The 22443-nt window shown below is 40.6% G+C and overlaps 1 protein-coding gene and 1 pseudogene across 9 annotated transcripts in view; both read left to right on the forward strand.

Annotated features, from left to right (window-relative positions):
- Positions 1-22443, forward strand: part of CALN1 (calneuron 1) — a 662858-nt gene that overhangs the window by 308096 nt on the left and 332319 nt on the right. The window lies entirely within an intron of this gene.
- On the forward strand, positions 3163-5278 carry LOC129398202 (tigger transposable element-derived protein 1-like; annotated as a pseudogene).

Genomic DNA, 22443 nt, shown 5'->3' on the forward strand with positions numbered 1-22443 from the left:
GTGCTTAGAAAGGGGCGTGGCCGATGTGGGTAGAGGAGGGTGGGCATGGCTGAGGGGGTGGACATGGCCAAGGTGCTTAGAAGAGGGTGGGCATGGCTGAGGTGGGTAGAAGAGGGGTGGCTGTGGCTGAAGTTGGTAGAAGAGGGTGGGCATGGCTGAGGTGCATAGAAGAGGGTGGGCGTGGCTGAGGTGGGTAGAAGAGGGTGGGCGTGGCTGAGGTGCATAGAAGAGGGTGGGCGTGGCTGAGGTGGGTAGAAGAGGGGTGGGTGTGGCTGAAGTTGGTAGAAGAGGGTAGGCATGGCTGAGGTGCGTAGAAGAGGGTGGGCATGGCTGAGGTGGGTAGAAGAGGGTGGGCGTGGCTGAGGTGCGTAGAAGAGGGTGGGCATGGCTGAGGTGGGTAGAAGAGGGGTGGGTGTGGCTGAAGTTGGTAGAGGGTGGGCATGGCTGAGGTGCGTAGAAGAGGGTGGGCGTGGCTGAGGTGAGTAGAAGAGGGTGGGCGTGGCTGAGATGAGTAGAAGACCCAGGGTAGGCATGGTGGAGGTGGGCAGAAGAGGTTGGGCGTGGCTGAGGTGGGTAGAAGAGGGTGGGTGTGGCCGAGGTGCTTACAAGATGGTAGGCATGGGGCTGAGGTGCTTAGAAGAAGGTGTACATGACCCAGTTCTGGAAGCGCCTGGGACATCAAAGAGGGGATGGATGTGACCTTGCCGGATGCCCATGGGCTCTGGCCTGGTGTGGAATAGCAACCTGCTTGTTGAATGAATGAGTGAACGGGAGCCAGTGAGAAATTTGAAGCTGAAGCGAAGCGTGATTAGACGTGATGTCTTTGACACACCACTCTGGATGCTGGAGGTACCATCAACAAGAAGGGAAGGAGTCAAGGATGAATTTTTGAGGTTGAACACTAGATGATGGCATTGCAAGCTTTCGAATGCGTTCAGGTAGAAGGAGCAGAATGACCAAATATTTTGTTTTTCATTGAATGCGTGGGTAGTCCTGGTCCATTACTCCAGAGGTAAAATGTGTTCCAGCATGTTTTTCCATTGGAATAACTTCCTTTTCCATTATGGTGACAGTTCTGAAAGAAAGCGTAAGGGCGGGGGTTGTGGGGGGACCCAGGGGAGAGAGGCCGACCAATGGTTCTTTCATGTGCCGTTTTATCAGGCATATTGTCGTGAAACCAATTTTCATGTTGAAATGGCTTTTCTCCCCGTAAACAAATTGCTTTTTATGTTGTTGAATGGGATGGCAGGCAGCCTCTTTGAAGATTAGCTAACTCAGTTCTCAGCCGGTGCTAAAATACGCACCTTCAGAGCCCAGCTAAGGGCAGAGTCCCCATCTCCTTTGCTCCTCACAGCTGAATTGGTTAATACAAGTAGGAGAAAAGAGTTTCCCGAGGAATCAGGTGTAAGAACAGAAGCTTTGAATTTTGTGAAACAAGATTTCTACTCTGAGGCTTCAGATGGCGTCAGGAAAATGCTCCCCAGCATGGAGAGAACACTTGTATTCAAGCCTCCAGTTTACTCATTGTTGGTTTCATTTTGTAGAATAACATTTTGTTCTTCTTAAAAGAGCCAGACACCTGGAGACGTTTATTAAAAAAAAAAAAATCCAAAATAAAAATACAAGAACTTCCCATGATCATCTAGAATTAGCATCATTTGATGATAATTCCATCTTTACATGTCATATATTTCCTTTATGTCTTTTTCCCTTAGGCACATGTTTTGACAGGTTAAGCCATATTACACATATAGTTTTATATACTGATTTCTTAAGAAAATGTATTTGCTCATGTTATTTACTAAATGTGGTTTTTGAATGTGTGTAATATTTCACCACACGGATATAATTAAGTTGCCATCCCATAGTCTATTTTCGTTTTACTATTTTACTTTAAATAATTTCAAAAATAGCAGAAAGTTGCATGAACAGTACAAAGAAATCCTATATATCTTTCACCCAGATTTCCTGATTGTAGACATTGGAGCACATTTCCGTATCATTCTCTCTCTCAAATAGATATGCTATATTTATATCATTTATACTAAAATTTGTTCTTTTTCTAAACTTTTTTACAGTAAGCAGCAGGCGTGATGTCCTCCACTGTTGAATATGCTAGAGTATATTTTTCACAAAGACGCTACAGCATAAGCATACTATAACCATCAGAATAAGAAAACTTAACATCATATACCACCACCTAATCCACAGACTCTATTCAAATTTCCCCAGTTATCCAAATAATTTCTTTTACAGCTCAATCATTCAATCCAGGATCATACTGGCATACCACATTTTATACTTCACTTTATTGCACCTTGCAGATATTGTGTTTTTTTGTTTTGTTTTGTTTGTTTGTTTTTTACAAATTAAAGGTTTGTGGCAACCCCGTGGTTGGGCAAGTCTGTCAGTATCATTTTTCTAAGAGCATGTGCTCACTTCGTGCCTCTGGGTCACATTTTGGTGATTCCAACAAATATTTCAATCTTTTTCATTATTTGCTTTCATTATTATATCTGTTAGGATGATTTGTGTGACAGAGCAGGAGCATCGCCATCTTGATCAAAACACCACCGTTGTAAGTTCTCTTTAAAAACCACCTAAATCCAGCCCCAAAACATCAGCCTAATGGCTAATGTCAGCATAACTAGAAACATCCCAACCCTAAGATAAACCCCTCTCTGACCAGAAACATACAAACCCTGAGAGAGCCTCCCCTCCGACCAGAGACACTCCAACCCTGCAATAAACTTTCCTTCACATAGAAACATTCTAAACCTATGACAAGCCCCCCTTTCCAAAACCCTTAAATATACTTAGTCTGTAAGAGAGAAGGGCTCTCTGACCTAACTTGGCCAGAAGCCCCTCTCAGGTTTGTTTTCTCTAAAATAAACCTGTCCTTAACTGTTGAGCCACATTTCATGTTTCTTTCCTCTTTCTTTAATTCTTACATTGTGATCAGTGATCTTTGATGTTACTATTGTGATTTTTTTGAGAACACAAACTACATCTATATAAAATGGTGAACTTAATAAATGTTGTGTGTGTTCTGACTGCTCCACCAACCAGCCCTTCCCTATCTGTCTCCCTCTCCTTGGGGATCCCTATTCCCTGAGATACAATAACATCGAAATTAGGCCAATTAGTAATGCTACAGTGGCCTCTAAGTGTTGAAGTGAAAGGAAGAGTCTCATGTCTCTCACTTTAAATCAAAAACTGGAAATGATTAAGCATAGTGAGGAAGGCATGACAAAAGCTGAGATAAGCTGAAAGCTAGCCTCCTGAGCCAAAGAGTTAGCCAAGTTGCGAATGCAAAGGCAAAGTACTTGAAGGAAATTAAAAGTGCCACTCTAGTGGACACACAAATGATAAGAAAGCAAAGCAGCCTTATTGCTGATATGGAGAAAGTTTTAGAGGTCTGGATAGAAGATTAAACCAGCCACAACATTCCCTTAAGCCAAAACCTAATCCAGAGTGAGCAAGGCCCCAACTCTTTCCAATTCTATGAAGGCTGAGAGAGGAAAGGAAGCTGCAGAAAAAAAGTTTGACACTAGCAAAGGTTGGTTCATGAGGTTTAAGAAGTCATCTCCATAATATAAAAGTACAAGGTGAAGCAACAAGTGCTCATATAGAAGCTGCAGCAGCAAGTTATCAAGAAGTTCCAGTTAAGAAAATTGATGAAGGTGGCTACACTCAACAACAGATTTTTCAATGCAGAAAAAACCAGCCCCCCCCCCCTTTTTTTTTGAGACAGAGTCTTGCTCTGTTGCCCAGGCTGGAATGCAGTGGTGCAATCTTGGCTCACTGCAACCTCTGCCCTCCTGGATTCAAGCAATTCTCCCTGCCTCAGCCTCCCAAGTAGCTGGGATTACAGGCATCTACCACCACGCCCAGCTTATTTTTGTAGTTTTAGTAGAGATGGGGTTTTACTATGTTGACCTGGCTGGTCTTGAACTCCTGACATAAGGTGATCCACCCACCTCGCCCTCTCAAAGTGCTGGGATTACAGGCATGAGCCACTGCACCCAGCCTAAAACAACCTTCTATTGGAATAAGATGCCATCTAGGACTTTCATAGCTGGGTAGGAGAAGTCAATTCCTGGCTTCAAAACTTCAAAGGATAGGTTGACTCTTGTGAGGGGCCAGTCCAGCTGGTGACTGTAAGCTGAAGCCAGTGTTCATTTACCATCCCCGAAATCTTAAGGACCTTCAGAATGATAGTAAATCTATTCTGCCTCTGCTCTAGACATGAAACAACAAAGCCTGGATGACAGCACATCTGTTTATAGCATGGTTTATTGAATATTTTAAGCTCACTGTTGAGAAATACTGCTCAGAAGAAAAGACTCCTTTCAAAATATTCCTGCTCATTGACAATGCACCTGGTCACCCAAGAGCTCTATTGGAGATGTACAAGGAGATGAATGTTGTTTTCATGCCTTCTAACACAACATCCGTTCTGCAGCCCATACATCAAGGAGTTAAAATTTAAACTTTCAAGTCTTATTATTTAAGAAACGCATTTCGTAAGGCGATAGCTGCCATACGTAGTGATTCCTCTGATAGATCTGGGCAATGTAAATTTAAAGCCTTCTGGAAAGGTTTCACTGTTCTCAATACCATTAAGAACATTTGTGATTCATGGGAGGAGGCCAAAATATCAACATTTAACAGGAGTTTGGAAGAAGTAGATTCCAGCCTTCATGGATGATGTTGAGGGGTTCAAGACTTCAGTGGAGGAAGTCACTGCAGATGTGGTGGAAATAGCAAGAGAAGGAGAGTTAAAAGTGGATCCTAAAGATGGAACTGAATTTCTGCAATCTCATGATCAAACTTGAATGGATGCGGAGTTGCTTCTTACGGATGAGCTAAGAAAGTAGTTTCTTGAAATAGAATCTACTCTTGGTAAAGATGCTTTGTAAACATTGTTGAAATGGCACTGTGAATGTTGTAGAATATTCCATCAGCATATTCTTTACATAATAAAACAGTGGCAAGGCTTAAAAGGATTGACTCCAATTCTGAAGTAAGTTCTACTGTGGGTAAAATGCTGTCAAACAGCATTGCATGCTACAGATTAATTTTTTTATGAAACGAAGAGTCCATCTATGTGCAGCCAAATTCATTGTTGTCTTATTTTAAGAAATTGCCACAGGCACCTCAAACTTCAGCAACCACCACCTTGATCAGTCAGCAGCCATCAGCATTTAGACAAGACCTTCTACCAGTAAAAGATTATGAACTGCTGAATGCTCAGATGATTGTTCATATATTTTAGCAATAAAATATTTTTAAATAAAAGTCAGTACATTTTAAAGGTATAATGCTACTGCACACTTAATAGACAAAAGTATAATGTAAATTTAACTTTTATATGCACTGGGAAACCAAGAAATTGGTGTGACTTGCTTTATTGTGGTAGTCCAGAACCAAACCTGCAATATCTTTGAGGTATGTCTGAATTTAGCATCCATCTGTGATGTCTCTTCTGTTTTCTCCAATCTGAAAAGGTTCCTTAGGTTTTGTGTTTTGTTTAGTGTCTCAGTCCTTTGGAGCTGCTATAACAAAATACCTTGGATTACTGGGTAATTTATAAAGAATAGAAATTTATTTCCCACAATTCTGGAAGTTGAGAAGTCTAAGATCAAGGTGCCAGCAGGAATGGTGTCTGGCAAGGGCTGTTCTCTGCTTCCAAGATGGCGCCCTGTTGCTGCATTCTCTGGAGGGAAGGAATGCCATGTCCTCATATGGCAGAAGAACAGAAGAGCAAAAAGGGCCTAAGCTAGGTCCCTCCAGCCTTCTCAGAAGGCACTAATCTATTCATGAGGGCAGAGCCCTCATCACTTAACCACTTCCCCAAAGGCCTTTTAATGCCTTTTAATGCCACCACAATGGGGATTAAATTTCAGCATGAATTTTGAAGAATTTTGAAGAGAACATACTCAAACTGTAGCATTTAGCTTTTCACTTTCACCACTTGGATAATTTTTAAGGTTACAGGCCAGTTATTTTGTAACATATTCCTCATTTTGAATTTGTCTGATGTTCCTTCATAGTTATATTAAGTTATACAGCTTTTGCAGAAATACCACAGAAGTAATAATGATGTATCCTTGTCCTGGAACCTAATCAGGTGATATGTAGGGGTGATTTGACCCATTACTGTTCATGTTGACTTTGATCGTTGAATTCAGGTGAAGTCCGCCAGGCTTTTCCACTCTAAAGTGGCTCTTTCCCCCTTTGTAATTAGTGTTCAGTGGGAAAATACTTTGAAACTATATGAATATCCATAATCGTCAAACTTTTACCCACTAGGTTTAGCGTCCATTAGTGATTTTTGCCTGAATCAGTTATTACTAAAGTGGTTACCATGTGTAACCATATGATAATCATAGAACGGTTTTTCTAAGTCCACCATCTTTGCAACATTTTTTGGCATTATTCTGTAAGTAAGAGCCTTGTCTTATTCATTCATATCAGTATGGACTTTTTAATTCCTATTTTATTCAACAGATTATAAGCTACTGCTGTTACTGTTCATTTTAATATAGTAGTAGCCTCTTCAAGCTGGTTCTTAAATCCTTTTGGCATAATCTCATTATTCAAAGTGATGGTCACATGACTCTATATTTCCACTTGTTCATAAATTATGAACATTTCTCATGTCATTAGGAGTCTAAGCATTATTTTTAGTCATTGTGTAGTGTCCATCAAATGAACTTAATGCTTGAACTCAGTGGTCTCCACCCTTTTTGGCACCAGGGTCTGGTGTCATGGAAGACCATTTTTTCCATGGATAGTTGTGGGTGGATGGTTTCAGGATGAAATTGTTCCACCTCAGATCATCAGGCATTAGATTCTCATAAAGAGTGCCCAACCTAGATCCCTAGCTTGTGTAGTTTGCAATAGGGTACCTGCTCCTATGAGAATCCAATGATGCTGCTGATCTGATAGGAGATGGAGCTCAGGCAGTAATGTTCACTCGCCCGCTGCTCACCTCCTGCTCTGCAGCCCAGTTCCTAACAGGCTACAGACCGAAACTGGTCCGTAACCTGGGGGTTAGGGACCCCTACTTTAACTTTTCTGATGGGCTACATTGTCTTGGAGAGAGCCGTCTTGCATGCTAATACCCTCATTTGATTAGCCGGGGACATACAATATTGTCAGAAATGGAGTTAACCCACTCCAGTATCATACAAGTGCAGATTCAGCATATGTTGATATAATTTTTTCTGGGCCCCCACCTGGTAGACTGGCTGTGCAGCTGCCGGAGAGAAACACTGCCTGTGCAAGATGCAAACATATATTTATTGTGGTGGCATCCTTCATACAATTTTTTAAAGCAACCTATATATCAGTTAACTGGAGATGGAATGTTCTATAGTAATGAAAACGAACTAACTTCAAATGGTCCCCAATGGCTTGACTTACACATTTTTGACTTCATGATGGTGTGAGAGCGACACACACCCAGTAGAAACCATACTTCAAGTACCCATAGAACTATTCTGTTTTTCACTTTCAGTACAGTATTGTAGAAATTACATGAGATATTCAACACTTTATTATAAAATTGGCCTTATGTTAGATGGTTTTGCCCAACAGTAGGCTGATGGAAGTGTCCTAAGCATGTTTAAGAGAGGCTAGACTAAGTGATGATGTTCAGTAGGTTAGGTGTATTAAATGCATTTTGGACTTGTGATGTTTTCAACTTATAATGAGCTTACTGAGAGATAACCTTATCCTAAGTTGAGGGGGCATCTATAGAGCGATATTGATCAATATGTTTTTGTGTAGATTGAGTTATTTGTATATATCAATAAACATATATTGCATGTACATTGAGCGACTGGAGGACTTCATTATTCACTGAGAGTTTGGGGATGGATTTGGGAAATGGGATTGAGGGTTTGAAGAGGATAATGCAGATCTTGAACAACAATCATGTGGGATGGGGAAAGAATTGTGTCTGGCCACAGGAGTGGAAAGACTCCTTAGAGGCACAGAACAGATTCACAGAGAGCTAGGAGGTAATGGAGTTAGGGTTTTGGAAAGAGAGTGGTTCCAGGCAACTTAACTAGTTGGGTTGAGTGGGAAGGGACAATGAAGGCTGACAATCCAGAGAAATGCTGAAGAGTCAAAGTCTTGGATTGTTGATGAGCAGATGGTGGGAGTGGCAGGGTTGGGCGAATATGAGGTCATGGGATGAGAGTGAAATTTTAGAGTTAAAAATTTTAGAGTGTGAACAATGTTAGGTCAGGGCAGGATCCAGAATTTGCCCATGTGTCGGGTTTCTTGAATGGAGTGGAGGTAAAGCTGTTAGAGAATCAGTTCGGGTATTGAATTCACTTAGAACAGTAACCAAAATCTGGGAATGGAGCAAGATTTTTGTTCTGATACCTGGTAAAAGTTTAAAAGCATGAGGAGCAGCGATAAATAAATTTAGCTCAGCTCCCCACTGGAGGACCATGCAAATTATTAGGCACCGTTTCAGTGCTGAGTCATCAGGGGAGGTCAATTCACAAATGGAGTCAGCCATTTTATCATTGACACTAAACAGAATCATCACCATAGCATCTTGAATCCAATTGCCATTCATCTTTAAGGATCTTGTACATCCCCGCTGAAAAATCAGTTTCCTCCCATGACCCCTTCCCACCTCCCTCTTCAGATTTCTTCAGTTATGGATATTATGGTACTTATCTCCTCGTGCTGTAATGGCCTGCTGGCTTTTCTGCCTCTCTCTCCACTCTGCCCCTTCACGAGTGCTTTAAGGGCAGAAACAGATCTCACTCAGCATCATGTCCTTACCTACGCCGTCCTTGATGACCCATGGGTGCTTAGTACACCAAGAGGTGTGATTGTCAAAGGAAGAGGGCTGTGGCAATGTCCTGTAACTAGGAATTAGTGGGTTACTTTCTGTTTGCTGATTGAGACAAGCTCTTTGATTAAGTCATTTCCTGATTTTTGCCTCTTCAAAAATAACCTTCTGTTTATTCAAATTACCTAAGAAAAATATGTGCTTTGTGGAATACTGGGAAAATAAGAATCACCCGCAATCCCATTCAGCAATAACCACTGTTAATGATTTAGTGTGTACTTTTACAATCACAAATTTTACTTGTGTGGATAGATAATGCATTAATGGTACAAATTTCAACAGGTAGAAAAGCATATACTGAAAGTGTCCCTCATAACACCTGTCCCTCCTCCTTCTTATCACCATCACCTGGTTTCCCTCTGCAGAGGCAACCCAGGAATATCTGTTTCTTATGTATTATCCAGACATACTCTACACGTTAGGTTGGTGCAAAAGCAATTGTGGTTTTGTCCATACTTTTAATGGCAAAAACCACAATTACTTTTGCACCAACCCAATATTTACAAGCACATTGGAAGGCAGCTACGCTCCCCACTATACCACCGACCCATCTTACAAGCACATTGGTCTAGTCTTTCTTCTTTTTTTCATAAGTAAATGGTAAACATTTGATGCACACTGTTTGCATCTGGCTTCTTCATTTAACAATACATCTTGCAGGTCATTCCACATCAGGATATAAAATCCACTTAGCTTACTCTTTTAACAGCTCTTAGTCCATTTTGTGTTGCTATAGCAAAATACCTGAGACTAGGTAGCTTATAAAGAAAACAGGTTTATATGGCTCATGATTCTGGTGGCTGTAAAGTTCAAAATTGGGCATCAGCCTCTGGTGAGAGCCTCAGGCTGTGTCAAATCAGGGCAAGAAGCAGAAGGGGAGCGGATGTGTGCAAAGAGATCACATGGTGAGAGAGGAAGCCTGGTGGGGGGTGGGGGAGTGTTGGTGCCAGGTTCTTTTTAACAACCAGCTGTTGAGAGAACTAATAAAGCAAGAACTCACTCACCCCTGAGGGAGGGCATTAATCTATTCATGAAGGATCTGCCCTCGTGACCCAGACCCCTCCCACCAGGCCCCACCTTCCAATATTGACACACTGGGGATAAAATTTCAACATGAGGTTTGGAGGAGACAAATCATGAACCATATTCAAACCATAGCAATACTTTTCCATTGTTTGGGTGTATCATAGTTTATTTAACTTTTCTATTAATGGCTATTTGAGTTGATTCTGAGCTTTTTAATATTTGAGGTTTTATTATGAAGATTTGAGTGTCATGAATGCTAAGGGGGCCATCACTAAGCTTTAACTTGAACCAAGCATTTTTATTTACACTCCTAGCTACCAACCCTCCTTCTTCCTATATTATTTGAGAGCAAATCCCAGACATTATATCATTTCGTCTGTAATTATTTTAGCATATATCTCCAAAAATATGAGGACTTAAGAAACCCCACAAAACCAGTATCACTCCTAACAGGTGTAACAATAATTCCTTAGTATCATTAAATATGATCTTTAAAATTTATCTATCTGTCTATCTATAACGCACACACACACCGCACAATATTACAGCCACTAGCCTGGTTCATATATTATTCTATGTGTTTGTATGCCTGAATAATACATTTCTAGAGGTGGAATCATTGAGTTAAAGTATGCATTTATAACCAGTATAAATTGCCAAATTGCACGTCAAAGAGTTTATAGTAACACACACTCCCACCACTAATGTTTGAGAGGGCCTGTTTTCACACAGTCTTATCCACACTGTGTGTTATCAAACCATTTGATCTTTATCTGCCTTCTAGGTGAAATATAAGTATACAAATGTACTTTTAATTTGCATTTCTCTGATTATGAGTTGGGCTGAACTTGGTGTTATATGTTTAAAAGCCATATGTAATTCTGGCCTTGGGAACTGTCTGCTCTTGTTCTTTGACCATTTTTATTTTGGCTTATTGGCCTTTGTTCTTATTGATGCTATATATATAAATTTTTTAATGTGAGGGAAATTAGCTCCTCTTATGTAACATAAATTACAAACATGTTTACTTTGTTTCTGATTTTTCACTTAGCTTATCCTGATTTTTGCCCTGACAAATGTTTTAAGTTTTATTTATCTTGAGACAGAGTTTGCTCTTGTTGCCCAGGCTGAAGTGCAGCGGCCCGATCTCGGCTCACTGAAACCTCTGCCTCCTGGATTCAAGTGATTCTCCTGCCTCAGCCTCCTGAGGAGCTGGGATTATAGATGCCTGCCACCACACCTGGCTAATTTTTTGTATTTTTAGTAGAAATGGGGCTTCGCCATGTTGGGCAGGCTGGTCTCGAACTCCTGACCTCAGGTGATCTGCCCACCTCGGCCTTTCAAAGTGCTGGGATTACAGGCATGAGCCACTGCACCTGGCCCGTTTTAAGATTTATATAGAACTTATTGGTCTTTTATTTTATGGCTTTTGGTTCGTGTTTCCTCCCTTATTCACTCTTAAAATTATTTAAAAATTCTCATGTTTTTGTAATAACAATTATGAGTTTGTTTTAATATACTTAATCTTTGATTGTTTTGGAATGTATTTTGGTATAAATTGTGGAGTGCAGTTTCATTCTTACTTTTTTCCAGGTATCTACTTAGTTGTCCGCACGTTATTTTTTGGATTCATCTTTCCCCATTATTTGAAGTGTCACTCTAGTTATATACTAAATTTCTGCATGCATACAGACCAATTTCTAATCTTTCTACTATTTTTCAGCTAAATGGCTTCATATTATTTATTTAGCTAATTGCCTATTGCTTGTGGTTTCCTATTTTCATTATTACAAATGAGGCTGTAATAAATATCTTTTAATATGTATCTCTTATTTTTTAGGATGAATTCCTACAATGGAATTGCTGGGTCCAGGGTATGCACACTTAAGAAATATTTTTATTATTGATATTGTCAAACATACCCAAAGACTGAGTTTCAACAGTTTTCAACATTTTACCGATTGTATTTCATCGATCACTCCTGCCCCCACCATTTTTTTTCATGGAATATTGTGAAGCAAAACCCATATGTCATATCATTTCATTAATAAAATACATCAGTCTATCTCTCTAGCTTAAATCAGCGTATTTCTCATAATTAAATTTCTCTAGTTATCTCAAAAATGTGCATTTAAGATTTGCTCTGAATGAACAAGGTCTGTATTTTTGAAGGCTGTTATTAGTTACTGTTCAGTTGTACCAATTTACACTCCCACTAGCACAGTGCAAATGTTGCCGTCACCCTACACCATACCAGGCACATCATCAAACAAGCCTTCTGGATTTTTCTTCCAGTTGCTGGAGTCAGAAACCTTGGAGCCCTCCTGATGTCCCTCCATTTCTTTCATCCCAAACCCCAGTTTTCAGAACACCCTGCTGGCTGTACCTTAAAACCCATATATACGTTGACCACTTTTCCCTCCTCCGCTGCTGTCATCCTCTGGACCTCAGAAGCAGCCTCTCTCTGCTCTCAGGATTGTCCAGTAGCCAGAGGCATCTTTTTAATACACAAGTCAGATCCCGTGACTCCTCTGCTCTGTAACCTGCCAGAGCTCCCACCTCATTCACAGTAAAAACACAAAATGTGCATAATCTGCCTTCCCACCCATTCCCTCTTGGGTCTTCTCACCTATTTTTCTCTCCCTGCCTGACTCACTCCACCCCAACCCAGTGACTCAGTATCCTTGCTGTTCCTCCAACACATCAGGCACACATCTACCTAGGGATTTAGCACTGACTGTTTCCTCTGTCTGGAACACTCTTCTCTAGACAGCCCATGGCTACCACCCTTACCTCAAGTCTTTGCTCAAATGTCCCCTCAATACCCTAACCTCTGTATTTAAATGGTACCATTCCATCCAGCAATCTGCTGCTGGATGGAATGATTGCTGGATGGAATGGTACCACTTAAATACACTACTTCCTCTCCTTTGGGTTTTTACCCTTGGAGGCCCAAGGAACGGGTTACGATTTTTTAAAATTTTATTTATATATTTATTTCAATAGTTCTTGGGGAACAGGTGGTTTTCGGTTACATGGATACATTCTTTAGTGGTGATTTAATTCTTTATGGGTGATTTCTGAGATCTTGGTGCATCTGTCACCCAAGCAGTGTACATTGTACCCAATATGTGTTACAGTCTTTCATCCCTCAACCCCTCCCACCCTCCCAGCCATAAAAGAGAATGAAATAATGGCCTTTGCAGCAAATTGGATGGAGCTGGAGACCATTATTCTAAGTGAAGCAACTCAGGAATGGAAAACCAAATATCATATGTTCTCACTTCTAAGTGTGAGCTAAGCTATGAGGATGCAAAGGCATAAACATGATATAATGGACTTTGGGGATTCAGGAGAAAGGTAGGGGGAAGGGGTGAGGGGTAAAAGACTACAAACTGGGTACAGTGTACATTGCTCAGTTGACAGGTGCACCAGAATCTCAGAAATCACCACTTTTCTTTTGGGTATCTATCCAAAGGAAAAGAAGTACCTACCCAAAGGAAAAGAAGTCATTGTATGAGAAAGACACATGCGCACACATGTTTATAGCAGCCAACAAGCCTTGTGGATCTTTCTTCCAGTTGCTGGAGTCAGGAACTGGAAGAAATTTTAGCAGCAGAAGTCACAATTGCAAAATTATGGAACCAACCTAAAAGCGCATCAACCAATGAGTGGATAAAGAAAATGTGGTATGTATACACCATGGAATAATAGCCATAAAATGGAATGAAATAATGGCCTTTGCAGCAACTTTTATGGAGTTGGAGACCATTATTCTAAGTGAAGCAACTCAGGAATGGAAAACCAAACATTGTATGTTCTCACTTGTAAGTGGGAGCTAAGCTATGAGGATGCAGAGGCATAAGAATGATACAGTGAGCTGGGCGCGGTGGCTCACGCCTGTAATCCCAGCACTTTGGGAGGCCGAGGTGGGTGGATCATGAGGTCAGGAGTTTGAGGCCAGCCTGGCCAACATGGTGAAACCTCATCTCTACTAAAGATACAAAAAATTAGCTGGGCGTGGTGGCACGCACCTATAATCCCTACTTGGGAGGCTGAGGGAGGAGAATCGCTTGAACCTGGGAGGCGGAGGTTTGCAGTGAGCTGAGATCACGCCACTGCACTCTAGCCTGGGCGACAGGGCAAGACTCCGTCTCAAAAAACAAAAAAAAAGAAAGAAAGAAACAGTGGACTTGGGACTTGGGGAGGACAGGAAGGTGGGGGCGGCAGGGGTAAAAGACTACATATTGAGTACAGTGTACACTGCTTGGGTGACAGGTACACCAAAGATCTCAGAAATCACCACTAAAGAACTTATCCATGTAACAAAACCCACCTGTTCCCCAAAAACTGTTGAAATAAAATTTTAAAACACTGTAACCTGTTCCTTAGTCCACTCTACAATTCTGTACCGCTGTCTACTTTTCCATTTTTTAAAAAAAAATTTCTGTAGCATTTATCACTTTTCTATACACCATGTTATTTACTTTACAAAGTGCCCATCGTCTGTCTTCCCCCAGTGGATGGCAAGCACGCAGGCCGGGGATCCTTGCTTTGTTCACTGCCATATCCTGCTCCTAGAACAGTGGCTGGCACATAGGAGACAATCAGCAAGTATTTATTGGCTGCATTTGCATCTCATAGATAAAACATGGTGGGCCGGGCGTGGCGGCTCACGCCTGTAATCCCAGCATTTTGGGAGGCTGAGGCGGGTGGATCACTTGAGGCCAGGAGTTTGAGACCAGCCTGGCCAACATGATGAAACCCCGTCTCTACCAAAAAAATACACAGATTAGCTGGGAGTAGTCCCAGGTATTTAGGACGCTGAGGCAAAGGAATCGCTTGAACCTGGGAGGCAGAGGTTGCAGTGAGCCAAGGTTGCACCATTGCACACCAGCCCAGGTGACAAAGTGAGACTCCGTCTCAAAACAAAATAACAAAGCAAAAGAAAAACCATGGTATATTATGGTGATATTCACTTGAACTAGAAAATTAATAGTAAAAAAATACCATGAGTTAAAAAAAATGAGTTGTAATTCTTTTTTTATGTAATTTTTGCATATCTGTGTTTTTCCTTTTGGGGAAAATCTGTTTGTCTTTTGCATTGCTCTGGTGGGACATTCTGGTAAAACTTTTCACATATCAAAGACTATTTCCGTGCCTGCTGTAGGTCAGTTCATTTGTTTTTTTTCTTCAGGTTGTCTTTTTATCTTCATGTTTTTTTTTCTTTGTTTCTTTTTTTTTTGATATATCAATCTGCCTTCAATTCTTGTTTACAAAGATCTTTTGTCATCTAATTATATTATTATTACTATTTAGAGAAAGGTTCTTGCTCTGTCTCCCAGGTTAGAGTGCAGTGGTAGGGTCATACCTCACTGCAGCCTCAAACTTCTGGGCTTAGGCAATCCTCCCACTTCAGCCTCCCAAGTAGCTGGGACTACAGGCACGCAGTTATGTGCCTGGTGTATGCCCAGTTAATTTTTAAAATTCTTTATAGAAACGGGGTCTGGCTGTGTTACCCAAGCTGGTCTCAAACTCCTGGCCTCAAAGTGATTCTCCCACCTTGGCCTCCCGAAGTGTCATCTAATTATTATTGTTTTAATTCCCTCTGCTTTTTAATTTTCCAAAAGTGAACTTGGGTCTATGGTGTGATGCACAGTTGTAACTTAATTTTTTCCAAGTTCTTAACTGTTCATTGTAGTCTATGTATTGAGTACTTCCTGTTTTCTCCAATAGATTGCAGTGTTACCTTTCCCACACTATTTACCTTCAGAATCCCCAAATCCACACGGACATGAGCCGCTCAGCTTCCTCCTGGACTCTGAGCCAGGTCGCTGTCTCTTTAGGGGAAATACGGAATGATTTGTGTGTGTATGCGCGTGTGTTCTGAAATAGTTGGCCTACTGTCTTGTAACTTGCTTAGGATTACATTTCTGGTAGATAGAATTCCTAAAGCAATTTTTCCACTTTTCTGAGCTGCCCTTTTGATATCAGAGGGCTGGGATGAAGTCACTCTGCCTCAGCTGATTTCAGATTTATTTTTCAAGCCGGAGCCAGTGTGAGGCTTTGGAGATAGCCTTTTCAAAGGTGTGGACTTATTTCGATAGAGAAACAGTGTGTTAAAACAAAATGAGACAGTCGGCAATTTTAAGCAAGTAAATTGCTTCCTATTGATAATGGGATATTTATGCACCCTGCAGTGGAGAACAATTTCCTTCATAGTCAGCCCTTTATCAATTATCAGGAAGGCCAAATGGACTGAGAAATAATGCGGCAGAGAACAAATGGGAGTGCTGGTGTGCAGGGATTTGATGAGCTACAGAGGGGAGCGGTTCCCTGGGCTTCCCCTGAGCTTCCGTGAGCCAGTCTCAATCCTTTCCACGATTTACCCTCAAGTTGTCTCGCATTCTCTCTGGCTTCCTTTTTACAGATAGCGATTCCAGGGCCTCTCGTATTTGCAAGCAAATTAGAAACAAGACATGGCTCGGTGTTTACGTGTGCCCTTGCCCATGATGACAGGAAGGACAAGGTTGATATGAGTTAAAATGGGAAAAAAATCACACAACAGAAGAGGAGTTCTTGTCTAGATTAGAACCAGTTCCTCCAACTCCCACCATTTATCATTTTGTTCCACACCTCAGTGCCATGAGTTAATTGACAGATGGCTTTAGGATAATTTTTTGTTTCATGGGCTGAGCTACACAAGCAAAAAGTTTTCTGCTCACTTCTAGCAGGCAGCTAGAAGTCTTTGGACCCTGTTGTAGGCACCTGAGCTGTCTTGGTTTAAGACACTACAAAATGGGTGAATTAGGAGTGAGAAGTCAAGCGAATGTGTGACCATCGCTGTCCTCTTGTTCTATCGGGGTCACTGCAACAGTGGTAAATAGCTGTGACCCCCAGTCCGCTCCCTGGCTCTGAATTCTTTCTTGGCTATGCAGTATTCAGAGTTGAGCCCAGTCTCTCTCCCCCATAACAAAATCCCATTGCCGTGGTCTCTATAGCTATTGCAGTGGTGCTGATTTAAAGGCTGCCTGATTGTGCTTTCACAAGTATCATTGAACAATTATTTTCTTTAGTACTGCTTAGATGTCTTGTTGCTATTTATACCTTGGTTTTCTGGGACCTGGTCTTAGCACCTAGAATGCTGCCTGACATACAGTAGGTGCTTAAGAAACATTTGTTGAATTTAGTTGAATTGAATGATCCGAAGATAAACTTAGCTTTGTTTGTTTGTTTGTTTCTTAGAGGCAGTGTCTTGCTCTGTCATCCAGGCTGGAGTACAGCGGCATGATCACAATTCACTGCAGCCTCAAACTTCTGGGCTCAAGTGATCCCCCCACCTCAGTCTCCCCAGTAGCTTGGACTTTAGGCATGTGCCACCATGCCCGACTAATTTTTTAAATTTCTCATAGAGATAGTTGCCCAGGCTAGTCTCGAACTCCTGGCCTCAAGTCATCCTCACACCTTGGCCTCCCAAATCACTGCTATTACAGGTGTGAGCCACCATGCCCAGCCAAACGTAGCTTCTTGAAAGGATTCCCAAGACCCTGGGGGCAGGGGAGGTGGTGCCATGCCTGAGAGAGCTGCTCCCTTCTCTCCATTCACTTTTTCTCTAGTTTCTTTCTGGAACTTGGATTTTGTTCTTCTGGCCTACATATCTATGCTAAATCCACAAAATGATTTTGTTTCCTCAGATGCCAAGGAGTCTCTAATCTCCGTATATTAATGTTTGCAGCTTAGGAACAGTGTGATCTAATGACAAATTAACTGTATTGATTATTGCCATGTTGTTCACGGATACATTCCACTCAATTTGCCACTTGGAGACACATCCAATATTGCCGTATGGGCCAAATGATGCAATTCCTACTTTCTGTCTTCGGCAGGCAGTTGGTCTAATTTTCCCTGAGAAGATGCCTGTGGCTGTGTGACGAATGACTGTTTTGTGGAGGGGGTGCCAGGCTTCTCTCCTGCTGCTGTGGAGTTTGCTGGAACATGGGAAAAGGTCGATCTTTCTGTAGAACAAACTATTATATATTACATGTAATATAATATATATTTATATATAAAATATATATTATATGTAATGTATAATTAATATTATATAATTATATAATAGATATTATGATAAACAGGTTTATAATAACCAACCATGTTTAAAATAATCAAAATACATATTATAATATGCTTATTTATAATAATCATTATGATAAAATCTTTATAGTAATCAAAACATTTTTATTATAATAAACATTTGATGTCTGTAATAATCAAACATGTTTCTGGGTAGATAGATAATTCTGTCTACCCAGAAATGTAATCCTAAGCGAATCACAAGAGCAAGCCAACTATTCCAGAACACATGTGCATACACGCAAATCATATCATATTTCCTCTAAAGAGACAGTGACCTGGCTCAGAGTCCAGGAGGAAGCTGAGGGACTCATGTTCGTGTTTTTTGATTTTTATATATTATAAATAACATATAATTATATATCTATATTATATGTATCTATACTATATATAATTATATAACATGATATCTATATTATACATAATACATATTATATAACATATCTATATTATATATGTAATTTATATATCATATTGCATAATTATATAATATATAATTTATATATTAATATTTAATTTATATATTCATTTAATTTATCAATTATATAATTTATATATTATATAATATAGATATATAATAGATATGTATTATAATATATTATGTAGCTATATAATGCATAATATGGAATTATATATAATACATAATATATAATTATATATCATAGATTCTATATATAATATGTAATTCATATAGAAGTTATAATATAGATATATAATAGATAATATGTATATAATATAAAGCATTCCACCCCCAAAGCAGTCCTGGTCCTTGAGTTAGGAGAGTAGCTTTCTCCCCACTCACACCTCACCTTCTCCCTTTTCAGGGGAGCCCTTTTCCCCTCACTGAGTCCTGGTCCCCTCACCTGGATTCAGATGCTCGTGTGTCTTTCTTGGGGACCTCCTTTGGGCCAGGCCCTGTGCTGCATGTGGGGTTCACTCACCATCCCACGATCACCCTGCAGGCCTTTTTCAGACATAATCTGAATTGCCTCCTTTTCCTTGAAGCGTAGCCTTGTAATCCTCTGGATCTTGAACGTCAAGAACTAAAACCTAAGAGATAGTTGGATGAAAGGTGTGTTTCCAAGGGTACTATATTTCTGTGCCTGAAATTGATGGGAAGCAGAGGGTGGTGTAATTGATACTGCCTTTTTGAGGGCAACTTGGCAATGTGTATTAAGTGACTGAAAAGTGTTTCTGCCCTTGGACCCAGTGATTGTATTCCTAGGAAGTCATCTTAAGGAAATGGCCATGAAAATGCATGACAATTTGTGTACAAAGATTTCCATTGCAACATTATGTAAAATTGGGAATTATCTAAATATCCCACAATAGGAGTTTGGCAAAATCAATTTTGCTATGGCCATCGGATGGAATACTGATCAACCATCAAAAATGCTGTTTTGCAGACTAGTTACCAATATGGAAGATTGAAAATTGAGTGTGTTAAGTGAAAAAAATGATATAAAGCTATATAGAGAGCATGATCCTAGTTGAATTAAGAACATTTGCATATTAAAAAGTATGGAATGAAATGTGCTAATATGTTAGTAATGGTTATTGCTGACCAGTGAAATATAATTTTTTTCTATATACATTTTGGGGACATTTTTCATTGAAAAATATGTGTTGGACATAAAGATGGGAACAATAGACACTGGGGACTACTTGGGGGCAAGGGCTGGAAAATTACCTATTAGACACTATGCTCACTACCTGGGTGACAGCGTCATTCTTGCCCCAAGCCTCAGCATCACACAGTATACCCATGGAACGAACGTGCACATATACCCCCTGAATCTAAAGTAAAAGTTGAAATTACTTTTAAAAAACTACATGTAATCTGGAAAATGTAGCATATCTCATATGATTTGGCTGTGTCCTCACCCAAATCTCATCTTGAATTTTAGCTCCCACAATTCCCACATGTCATGGGAGGGACCGGGTGAGAAGTAATTGAATCATAGGGATGGATCTTTCCCATGCTCTTCTTGTGGTGGTGAACAAGTCTCACAAGATTTGATGGCTTTATAAAGGGGAGTTTCCCTACACAAGTTCTCTCTTGCCTGCCGCCACCATGTAAGACATGCCTTTCACCTTCCACCATAACTGTAAGGCCTCCCCAGCCATGTGGATCTGTGAGTCCATTAAACCTCTTTTTCTTTATAAATTACCCAGTCTCGGGTATGTCTTTATCAGCAGTGTAAAAACAGACTAATACAATATCCTATGTAGGGTTAGCTCTGGTTTTTTTTTTCCTTTCTTTTACCATATAATGCATGTGATATGGTTTGGTTTTGTCCTCACTCAAATCTCATCTTGAATTCCAATGTGTTATGGGAGGGACCCGGTGGGAGGTTAATGAATCATATGGGGTCAGGTCTTTCTTGCGCTGTTCTCATGATAGTTAATATGCCTCATGAGATCTGACAGTTTTTAAATGGAGAGTTTCCCTGCATAAGTCCTCTCTCTTCTCTTTTCTGCCACCATGTAAGACATGCCTTTCACCTTCTACCGTGATTGTGAGGCCTCCCCAGCCATGTGGAACTGTAAGTCCATTAAACCTCTTTCTTTTGTAAATTGCTCAGTCTTGGATATGTCTTTATCAGCAGCGTGAAAATGGACTAATACAGCAAGTTTACAATAGAGACTTTGAAAATACCCATGAGCAAAGAAAATAAACATCAGCTGTAATCTCACCACACAGAAAGTTCACTGTTAATATTTTGATGTCTATTCTTGCAGTCTTCCAAAATAGATATCATTTTTATTTTACTAAAATAAGATCACAACATAGATACTGCTTGAAATCTGTCTTTTGATTTTTAAAACCCATTCTGAACAGTTTTTCATGCTTTTTTGGAGGAGCAGTTGCCTTGTTGATCCTCTGGACTTGCAGCTGTTGATGACCTAGCAGTGGAGTCTAGAACCATTCCAGACAAATGGAACTGATGTGTTCCAGCAATGCGAGATCCCTCCCTTCTGACTTGACATCTTCCCAGAGGGGTCAGCCCTGAGAATTTTGTCATTTGTCATTTTGAATGGAGACCCTCCAGTGATTATCACTCTCATACATATTTAAATCTCATCCACTCATTTTCCTTTTGGCCCTGCCTGGAGCTTTCAGTATCTCTGGCCGGGCTGGGCTTTCCTTGTTTGTTTCTGTTCTAATTTGCTTTGTTCTTTCACTGTTGAGGAATTTTCCATTAGCTTTAACCTACCTGGCATGCTAAAATCGATTCAGCTTAATCTGTCCAGGTGTAACGTTTGGGGACAGATTAACTTTATGCTCTAGTTCTTAAACCCTTAGAAATGCCTCTAGCTTTCTGACTATCTTGTGCCATTCTAGCTTAAGAAAGAAATACTTTTCATGACCTGAGTAGTAGAATTTCACCACCTCATAAAGTTACCAAAATGCTCTGCTTTCAGAATGATAGCTAGGGAAGGAGTTGACTTAATTTTTCCATTAAAGATGTGATTTTGACCATGAAAGAAATTATTATTTTTCATAACCTGAGATAGTGTTTGTTGGTATAATTTCACCACTTAATAAGTTACAAAAATGCCCTTCTTTAAGAATGATAGCTAGGGAAGGAGTCAGATTCATGTTTTAATTAAAAAATGTGGTTTTGGCCATGAGGTAATGAGAAAGGCCAGGAGTGTGACATGCAGGGACATCTGAGATGCATAGTAGGTTCATCCTATCAATGGCCCACCAGCCCTGAGCACTGGGCCTGTGCACCTTTTTCCCCAACACTGCCTGCTGTCTGTTCCCAGGGTCAACAGTGATTCTTTTTTTTTTTCTTTTTTTTTTTTTGAGACAGTGTCTTGCACTGTCGCCCAGGCTGGAGTACAGTGGCGCAATCTCGGCTCACTGCAACCTCCACCTCCTGGGTTCAAGCAGTTCTCCTGCCTCAGCCTCCTGAGTATCTGGGATTACAGGCACCCACCACCAGGCCTGGCTAATTTTTGTATTTTTAGTAAAGATGGAGTTTCGCCATGTTGGCCAGGCTGGTCTCAAACTCCTGACCTCAAGTGATCTGCCCAGCTTGGCCTCCCAAAGTGCTGAGATTACAGGTGGGAGCCACCGTGTCTGGCCAACAGTGACTCATTCTTAAGCAATGTAAACCAAAAATAAAATCCTAGGCCCCCAGCCAACTGAACAGACCCCAGTTTGGGCCAAAGGGACCCCCAAGCACCCTGAAAAACTGAATTCTGGCCATGATGGGAAGGGAGGTCACACTCACCTTGTTTATATCCCTTCCCTTTCAGAGTTTAGGCATAACTGACCAGCATTAAGATTAAAATGCAGATTGTAAGACTGACCAAACAGTGTCTTAAGGTAATATACCAAATCCAGCCTGACCGATATAGCATCACATACTCTCTGAGGGCTGCCATCTATG

This window comes from Pan paniscus, chromosome 6 (assembly GCF_029289425.2).
Source record: "Pan paniscus chromosome 6, NHGRI_mPanPan1-v2.0_pri, whole genome shotgun sequence".
Classification (NCBI taxonomy): Eukaryota; Metazoa; Chordata; class Mammalia; order Primates; family Hominidae; genus Pan; species Pan paniscus.